This window comes from Sciurus vulgaris (assembly GCF_902686455.1).
Source record: "Sciurus vulgaris genome assembly, contig: HiC_scaffold_182_arrow_ctg1, whole genome shotgun sequence".
Classification (NCBI taxonomy): domain Eukaryota; kingdom Metazoa; phylum Chordata; class Mammalia; order Rodentia; family Sciuridae; genus Sciurus; species Sciurus vulgaris.
The window spans coordinates 777,201-787,455 of record NW_027632871.1 but is presented as its reverse complement, the minus strand read 5'-3'; the positions used below and the strand labels follow the sequence as shown (position 1 = coordinate 787,455).

General features: G+C 33.3%; 1 long non-coding RNA gene across 2 annotated transcripts; it reads right to left on the bottom strand.

Moving 5' to 3' along the window:
* Positions 1-411: 411 nt before the first annotated feature.
* LOC306652411 lies at positions 412-8,448 on the bottom strand. 2 transcript variants are annotated; one of them, XR_013761388.1, is made up of 4 exons: positions 7,316-8,448; positions 4,388-4,460; positions 3,892-4,000; positions 412-1,356 (listed from the first exon to the last, which is right to left on the bottom strand). It is a non-coding gene; the product is annotated as an uncharacterized lncRNA (long non-coding RNA). The 2 variants fall into 2 exon arrangements; XR_013761389.1 differs by lacking the exon at positions 4,388-4,460.
* Positions 8,449-10,255: the final 1,807 nt, after the last annotated feature.

Genomic DNA, 10,255 nt, shown 5'->3' with positions numbered 1-10,255 from the left:
CACCTCTATACTGCTCTAGGATTCCTTTCCTCTGACTACTGTTTTCCCCTATTCTTAAGCTTTCTCTCTATTCTCCATGAAAACGACTTCTCCATTCCATACATCTTCTCTATACCTCAGCTTCAGTCTACTCATACCTTCTTTCTCTGATCATCTCTGATACACACAGAGACAAGGTACTGCATTTACCATTTTATTACTATTATAATACTACTTAACATTATGATTTCTACTCATGCTTCTGTTGCATCCGCTAGACTTTAAAACCTGAATGCAGAACTGAGGTCTCATTAATAACCTAAAACAAAGCAACCCCTCAATAAATGTCCTTCATTGAACACGTATTGCACAACTAAGCATCCATAATTACACACTACACAAAGACTCTAGTCTTCCCATTTGCTGCCCAACTATAAATTTCTCTTCCATTTCTTCTCTGCTCCTTTCAGTCATTCATGCCACCAGTACATAACCATGGAAGGCAAATGAAAGAATGACAGAATGTTTGAAATATCAACACAAAAAAAGAGAGACAGGTTGCTAAGAACAAGTGTGTGGAGGAGAGTGGATGAGAAGGTAGGTATTTCACTAGGAAGAGGGATGTAAGTAAGTTAGAGAAAATGTCTGCAACTACAAAAAAAAAAAAAAAAAAAAGAGAGAGAGAGAGAGAGAGATAAAGAGAATGAGAATAAGAATGTGTGAATGTACCAGGAATAGTTGAAAAAAGTAGTTTTAAGTGGGGGCTCTTAAGTAAGAAACACAGAGAGGGAAAAGTAAGGACAAAATAAAACTACACTTTTGTATGTCTGTGTCATATGGAAAGGAGGAAGATTCCATAGCAGCCTGACTCAAAGGGACTGAATGATAACAGCATGCAGTTAAACCACCATCTCTTTTTAAAACTGGGGTACCTTGACACATTTTGGTATAGTCTTGTTGTGGTCCATGTGCATCCCATGTGGACAGGTCACTTCTATCCTCCACAGGAACGTGGAAGGAATATCATACATCAGGGTTGTATAAATTACCCACACATAGCACCTCAATAAAGATACAAAGGAACATACAATCAATTTATAAAACATACATCCTTCAGACATAATTTCTATGTTTAATAATGAATGCTAAGTACTTAACCACTACAGTTCACTAACATGATTAAAGTAAAGTCTCACTGACCACCAAAGAGTTACCTGTAAAACAAGTTCTTCTTCCAGTCAATCAGTACTGTTAATTCTTTATATTGAATTGTTTGATCCACTGTATTCAAAAAGAGCTCCTTGTATGTTTATTTCTCTTTTTAACATACAACAAAACTTCCATTGAAAAGAAAATTCCCTTGGGCACCAGATAGGGCTATAAAAGAAAAAAATGTATTGCTCATCAAACCATAAAGAAAGTCAACAATACAGAAAAAGTTTTTTTAACTGTTTAAATTAAATTCCTGTATCAAATTTAAAGAATAAAATTTTAAATTGGTATTAAGAATAATATTAAAGAAATAAACCTTACTTTGCAACAGTGTGGTATCAATTCTATAAGTAGGTGAACTTCAGCACATCAACCAAAGATATTAGAATAAATTCACCCTACACTTTTCTATCTGAAAGGGGTACAGAGTCTCAGGAGCAACCTACACAAAGTGGCCAGGTAGTAAGAAATCAGCTAAACCAATCTTGGTCATCAACAGGAGGAAACAAAGAGCAGACTGTGGCAAGACTCCATTTATACTTGTCTTGGGAAAAAAAATACAAAGCTTAAAAACTAGGGTCAGTATTCTAAAAGGCTATGAAATGACTACACCGCTCTCTACGCACCTGTCTTGATCTTTTTGTAGAGGCACTCTATCCCTGGGGAAATATATGTGAATATTAGCTTTTCAGAATAATACTCCTACCTCCTTCTCTATTCATGCATTTTCTTGTTCTCTCTTTCCCATTGATAGGTAATAAGATAAGCCTATCAAATACATGCATGCAAAAGAACAGTATAGTATATATTCTTAATTTGTTGCTTTTTAAATATAAAATTGCATGGTGTCCACAATAGTGTGGTAATAAAAAGACAAAAGAATTTAGTATTCAAACAGTGGGTTAAGTTCAAGTTGTCTCAATTAGTTGCTTTGTGATGTTAGACAAACTTCTAGCTCAGTTTCCTACATTGCATAATAAATCAATACAAATTTCTGCCTTAACAGGCCCTTCATCAGGATCAAATTTGGAAAATGTTTACAAAGTGTGTAAAGGGTAAAATCATTGCTATTTATTTTTAATTTTCAAGAGAATATGTAATATTTAAAACTTTACAATAATAAAACAGTAATAATCAAGTGCTTCTCTCTTGTTTTACTAGTATACTTCTCAGTGAAACAATAACCTTTTGGGAAAAAATGTGTTTGACAAGCAGGGAACTGCACCAAAAGCACAAAGGTGACTTACTTCATAATAAATGCTAAACTTCATAATAAATGCAATACCCCTCTGAAAAAGCAATCTTGAAGGGATCATTGCAAAATCAGTTACATGTTTCTGTGTATATGTGAACTAGTTAAACTGCCTTTATATATTATACTGAGTTCAATGAAGAACAAATAACATTCTGAACTTATTCTCTGAAACAGAAATTCCTCTGCGTAGTAATCTGCACTTGATCAAATGTAGACAGGCCTATTTAAAGAACTACCTGTTACATTAACTCTAAGGGAAACAAAGGCTTCTTTAAAAAAATTCTACATATTTTGTTACTTTTAATTACAAAATTTCATGAACATTTTAAAAATCCCTTCTAGTGAATTTATGTTTGTTTTGCTCACTTCAAATTAAACTTTAACATTTACATTTGTAGTTCTCTTAGAAAGGATGATACTTTATTGATGAACATTTCTAATTTTTTAACCTTGGGCAGAACCTGTGGTCCACTCCCAGGAAGATACAGATATGTACACTTGGAACCTTAGAGAGACCTACTGGATTATTTATCTACATATACTGTAGCATTTTTCTGTGTCTATTCACACAGGTTAATATTTCTTAGCAGAAGAAAAAGAATTTCAAATAAATAAAAGGATAATATGTCAAAATATTTATATTTTATTCTCTGGGAAAATTAATCATTTGCATTTATTAGGATGAAATTCAGAAAACACAGAATTAATCACTTTAAATGAACACATCAATAGCATTTAATACATTCATAATGTGCAACCACCACCTTAATCTAGTTCTAAAACTTTTCTATCACCCCAAAAAGATTCCCGTATCCATTATGCAGTTGATCCCTTTACATCTGACTTTGGTAATGCCAAAAATAATTCCTGAAATAAACTATTCATAACAGATTCACATTCCCTGTTATAAGTATTAATTATCTGGGCCAATATTTCATATTTTATTAATGTGAAGTAGATAATTCCTCAATATCAGCTGAACATCACCACCTATTCCAGCATGGTAAATTGTTGGTAAGTCAACTTTTAAGATGTTTCTCAGATGCAAAAGTTTTGTAAAATATTCTTTTTATGTTGTGTCTAAGCAAAATTATCTAAATTTTAAAGCTAATTTCCAAATATAAATGCCAAAAAGTTGCATAATTATTATTAGCTAAAAGAAGGAGAATTGTATTCTAAATACAAAGGTAACTTTAAGTGAACATACATTCAGTTATCTAAAATATCCTTATGAAGAAAAAAATGAAAAAAAAATTCAGTTTTTCTTTCAAAAAGGATATATTTTGTGTAGCTTAAGAAGAACATATATACAGAGTCAGAGGACCTAAGCTCAGTAGGAACTGAAACTGTGTTTGCTCCAGGGATTCTTGTTGCCTTCCAGGAATTCAGACCAAACTCAGACCTCCATGAAATTGCACACAAACCACATATTGGCTGCTGCTTACCAAAAATGTTTACCAAGGTGATTGTCATCTTCTGGTTTTCCAGAATAGCTGTGCTGAATAATTTCAATGTTTGTAGCTCCTGTGGGAATCTTTACAACAACATTGTAACCTGCAATATAAAGTTATACATGTTCAATTAATTTCACAAGAGCAGGTGTCCTAGAGGATATTGCTGCTAAATGAATGATACAGTCAGTTCTAATTTCATTTTACCTTTAAAAAGTGAAACTGGTTATTCCTTTTGAACCAATACCTTAATAAGTTACTAAGGATTGGAAAAAAGCAGCTGTCATCTAGAAGCACATAGAGTTTCAAATTCTTAAAGTATAATTCTTCCTATTTTTTTATTTTTAAAGTTCCGTTTTTTCTTCCTTTTATTATCATTTTTACTATTTTCAATAGTAAGGATTGAACACAGGGACTCTCTACACTAAATTACATCCTCAGCCCTTTTTATTCTTTATTTTGAGACAGGTTCTAAGTTGCTGAGACTGACCTGAAATCTTCTTGCCTCAATCTCCCCTGTCACTGGAATTACAAGTATGCACCTCCACGTCCAGCACACAATTCTTAATATAGAACAGAATGAAATTAGTATGTTAGCACCTTAAGTGCTTAGTTAGCATATTCAAGCTTGACTAATGCATTTAGATTTTCTAAATCTAAATTTAGTTTGACTAAATTTTTAAGTTTCACTAATGCATTTAGATTTTCTATTGGGAAAAAGATGAACTTTCAAGTGCTATTCACAAATCCAGGATGTATCAATACAATTGGTCTTTGCATGTGATAATGTGAACAGAGAGTAAGCAGTAAATTCCATTGCTGAGAAATAATAATACTAATAAAGAAAACCTCAAGCTATTTCATAAGCTTTTAGTTTGTAGTATAACCTGGAATCCCTATATTTATTTACCCCCGACAATCTGGAATCCTTTTATCTACCCCCCCCCTCAATTTTACATTGCTCTTTAAAGTCTATTAATAAACTAGCTATAAGAAAAATTAAAAGTTTACTGGAATTAAAAAAAAAGTAATACCTCTATTTTATGAGATCAAATTCAATAAAGAAAAAGGGGAAATACTATATTAAATATATATTAAACAAGAAACAGAAACACAGAAACATTCTGTTCCTGACACAGCAACATTCTGTTCCTGACACAGAAACATTCATATTACATAGTTATCTAAATACTCTTGGGGAAGTATATAATTGATTATGTTCTAGTTATGTTAATCTAAGTTTTTCTTGTCCTTTCTTATTAGGATTTTCCCCTACTTAATAAACAAGTGAGAGAAACTGTAGTATTTCTCATGCACTAAATTTTAAAACATTGGATACACTTAAGAAGTTTTATAAAAGCTTAAATTTGTGATCCTGATATACTTGCCATGCCTTTTTCTATCTCTTTAAGTCATCCCATTTTAAATATAATGTGATAAATGGTAGGAAGAATCTGTGTACAGTATACATACATATTAGTTGTAGGTTATCAACCTTAAAGAATAATTTCAACTCACCTTCTCTTCACTATAAAATATTCCTGTTCACTACTTTCACTCTATCTGCTAGAGTTTTTCAAGAAAGCTATTCTGATACATTGCAAACACAAGATAAAGGTGACCAGCAGGGAGCAGAAATGTGGCCAATGCCATTTAAGGTACTGAAAATGACTTCAACACTTTTCTCCATTTACAAATCAATTAATTCACAATACAGTTTTTGCAAGGTTAACTATTTAATCTTAATTTGAAATATGTTTTCTCCTCAAGAAATATACCTTTCAACGGACTGTGATAAGTATGAGTCATTGATTATAGGAGATCAAATGTGTGTGGCTTTCATGAAATAATGCATAAAAACTAGAAAAATAGTACGTCAAATCATCTAATAAGTACTACCAGCATGGAAGAGTATGAAGTGTTTGTTCTACACTTACTTTATAGATAAAAATATAATCTTTGAGTTTTAAGTTATAATTGGGGTAACTCATAATAACCTAACACATGTTCAAACACATATGAACACAATATGATGCTGAAAAACATAGCTATAAATAACACACTTGTACTGTGCAAGGAAAGTATTAATGGTGTGCTTTTATTTCATAAAAAAGAAAACAATGTCCAGAAAATTTTAGACTGGAAAATATCTGAGATATTCTCATAGCCATTTTGAGTAAAAATGAAATCAAGACCAAATATCAATTATTAATATCTGTAATTCAGATACTGCTTGAGAAATTAAGTGTGATGATACTTATGATCCACTATTTAAGTTAATGGTTTTATTCTTTATCTTCAATAAAAATTTTCAATTTTAATAACAAACACAACAGCTAGACCAGGTCAGACAAAAAAAAAAAGAGAGGTTCAAATGATAATAATTTAAAGCAAGTTTCCTGAAAAAAATATCATAAGTACATATATTTTAGATTACAAGAACATTCAATTGCTAGGAATCTATTTACACATCTTGGTCAAATAACCCTGAAATTACTCTTATTCTCAAAATGCACCTATTATATTTTTAATAATTAGATTTGTCTTGGGAAGGTGAATTCATTAATTTAAAAGTACATTTGGTATAAGATGTAATTTTTATATTTAGGAAGTATTTCTTTCATAATCACTTTGAACTGAGGGTATAGAGCACAGAAAACAATAGCAAAGTGTTACTATTATACCTTCATCATGTACTCTACTATTACATTAAATAAAAGGGAAAACTAGAAGCGAATACACAGCTGAACATAATGGGAACTGCTGAAGACACCTGCCATTGTCCTGCAGTAAGTTATCTCCACCACACACTCCATGTTTGTCTCTCTTGACCTTGGAGTTTAACACATGATCACAGCCAGACTACTTCAAAACACAATTAGTACAATTAAGATACTCCTTGAACACACATAAGAAATGAAAAAGAGGGCTGGGGATATAGCTCAGTCGGTAGAGTGCTTGCCTTGCAAGCATGAGGCCCTGGGTTCAATCCCCAGCACTGAAAAAAAAAAAGGAAATGAGAGAGAGAGGGCTAGAGAGAGAATTTTAACAAAGGTGTTACCCGTTAAATGTCACCATAGCAGGTCAAAATCAAAGTGGCAAAAGCAGTTTCTACCTTTTTAGGGAGCTCACACCATCTTTATCTTGATTCTGAATTGAATGAGCAAAACAAAATCAGCAAACAGTGCTTTATGAGTCATTATTAAATGACAGAGAATGGCTTAGTAACAAATCTAATCACACTCCAATAGATAATATGGTATAAAAATTAATTTACTGGAAGTCACAAGAATGTACCAGAAAGCAACACAAGGAATATCTGGTTAGAGAAAGAGAAGAAAACTATTGCAATTGAATCATGGTGTGTGTGTGTGTGTGTGTTTGTGTATGTATATATATAAACGTCTAGTTTACTTACCCGACACAGGCCTTGAACACAGATGTCACTGGTTTCAGCAACCCTGTCCTTCAACTGGTAGAAGTTAGTAGTTCTGGCAACTGAAAATAGAGTTTACAAAGATCTTTTATGGCAACTGTAAAAATTTTAAAAAGAGTCAGTTCAGGGTGTAAAATAATAAAGCCATGTGTTCTTAGATCTCAAAAAAATTTATGTCAAAGATATTATAATTACTTGCTCCCACTATACATTGGAAGCCACCTCCTATTAGGGGAAAGACCACTGATGTTGAAATGTTTCCCATCAAAGTCATAGCACTGCTTCTCTGGAAATTCTTTTGGACATGAATCAGTGTTACATGATCGGAATTTCATCCTGCAGCCCACAGAGTACTTCCCTCCATTTCTTGGCCTAGTTATATTCATTACATTTTAATGCACATCAGTACAATATTATTTCTGTCATTTACTTCTATAACTGTTCCATTCTTTTCCAGGATCAGGAAAACCACTGATGTTCCAATAATATAAATTTTTAAAAGGAAATATATAAAGGGGATTTTTAAGCAATTCTCTGGCTAAAAAACTATAAAAATATCCACCTTCATATGGACGCTGAAGCCTGGAAGGCAGAAATGTATCTTATTTTTGACAAGATTAACTAACAAAGAACCCATGATGGACTTCTGTTATAAAACATCAAACTGAAATTTGTTCACTTTCTGGGAGAAAAAAAAAGACATGTAATGAGCCAAAGACAATAAACAAGGAAGACAGCATGTTAAAAAGGAAGTATATATGCACCTCCATTGTGTATATACTTCTTGCCACTCAGTTTGAGGATTTTCATAGTATCACTAACATGTAACCTATAGATCACAGTTCCTGACACAAAGAGTTATTAATGATTAGCCCCTGTGCCGTACCTTCCTGCCCTTTGGAGAAGAAAAAAAGAAGAAAAGAGAAGGCGCGGGATTCTGGGGTCTATAAAAGAGCAAGACACACCCACTTCCATGGGCATCCAGCTCTGGGCCCCACTTATTTCCAGAGAAGTATGCTATCTCTGTCTCTTTCTTAAATAAAACTTGCTTTCTATGCTTGCCTCGGTGTTTCTCAGGTATTTAATCTTCAACATCAGGGGACAAGGATCCAATCCTGATCTCCGAGACTGGTATCATATGTATATAGGGAATATTTGTGGCCTCTTATTCTCTGGCCTAAGTCCAGCCTTGCATTTACAGAGTAGAGAGGGCATTTACCATGGTGAGTAGAAGAACCAGAAAAGGACGGGAAATAAAGAATAATTTACGGAAAAGTAAGAATAGCTGCCTAAATGACTTTGTACTCATAGAGTGCTCATTGAAGTTTCTATTAATGAAGATTCCTAAAACCAATTGCCTCAAACAGGAGAAGTATCCAGAACACATATTAATAATTTACTTGGTTGGGCTGGGGTTGTAGCTCAGTGGCAGAGCACTTGCCTGGCAAAAGTGAGGCAATGGATTCAATCCTCAACACTGCATAAAAATAAATAAATCAAAGGCATGCTGTCCATCTGTAACTTCAAAAAATCTTTAAAAAATTTATGTGGTTAAAAATCATTAAATGATGATATAAATTAAGCCTACACATAAAGAGTATGAGCTTTAAAAATATTAAAGCAAGTCTTGCCAGGATCAGTGATGCAACACCTATAATCCCAGTGACATGGAAGGCTGAGATAGGAGGACTGCCAGTTTGAAACTAGCTTCAGCAATTTGGTAAGGCTTTCAGCAACTCAGTGGGACTCTGTCTTAAAATAAAAATTCTAAAAAGGACTGAGGATATGGTTCAGGGGTAAAGCCCCCGGGGTTCAAGCCCCAGTACCAAAAAGGAAAAAAATAAAACCTGGAAAATTATACTACTACAAGGATAAAATTAAGTGATAAATATCCCCCAACTTGGGATATTTTGTCCTCTATCAATCAGCATCATATCTGACAGACACAATGAGGGAAGATTGTCAGGAAAATTCTGAATGACATGAAAAATATGAGAGATTGAGATAGTCTCTGAATCTTTATAAAAATAGACAAGATCATGGGGCTGTGGGTGTAGCTCAGTAGGTAGAACATTTGCCTAGCATGTACAAGGCCCTGGGTTTGATTCTCAGCACCACAAATTAGCAAAACAAGCTAATAACTTATTGTCTATGTTTCATTATATCTCACAGACATGACAATAGGACAAGAAATGAGTAAATCATCCTAAGGAAAAAAAATAAAATTTTACAGCCTGGAGTTACCCTCTCAAATTTAACATTAAGGCAAATAGTAGGAATCCCTCCCTCACTACTAATTTACGGAAAAGAATAGTTGCCTAAATGACTTTCATTACCTTTATAAGTAAACTTGAGTGAAGTATATGGAGACTAGGTATGTATTTGATAAATACAACAAAATGTCAAAAACTAGTAACACAACAAAAATAATTAGGTATCTACTTACAAGGTGTTCCTTTGTTGGTTTCTTCCATAGTTATCCTGATATAGGGCTTACTAAAGTCAACTTCAATTTCATCAGAAAAATGAGCTGGCTGCTGTAAACCCTTAAGAGGAGAATTAAGGAAAAGAAAGTTAAATTCAATGATACACATTGAAATACTAAAAAGTGACAGCTTTAAAGAACAATCGGTCCAGTCACAATGGCACATGTCTCCATTCCAATGACTCAGGATGCCTAAGACAGGAGAATCACTAGATCCAAGCCAGCCTAGGTATCTTAAAATAAAAAATAAAAAAGATACAAAGGGCTGGGGATGTAGCTTAGTGGTAAAGCACTTTGGGTTCAATCTCTAGTACTGAAAAACAATTCAGTTATACAATATGCAGTAACAAAAACTCCTCTTAAACTTTATAACATAAAGAAGGGTCAGGGTATGGTATTTCAAAGTGACAAGTGAAAACTGGAACCTTTTACAAATT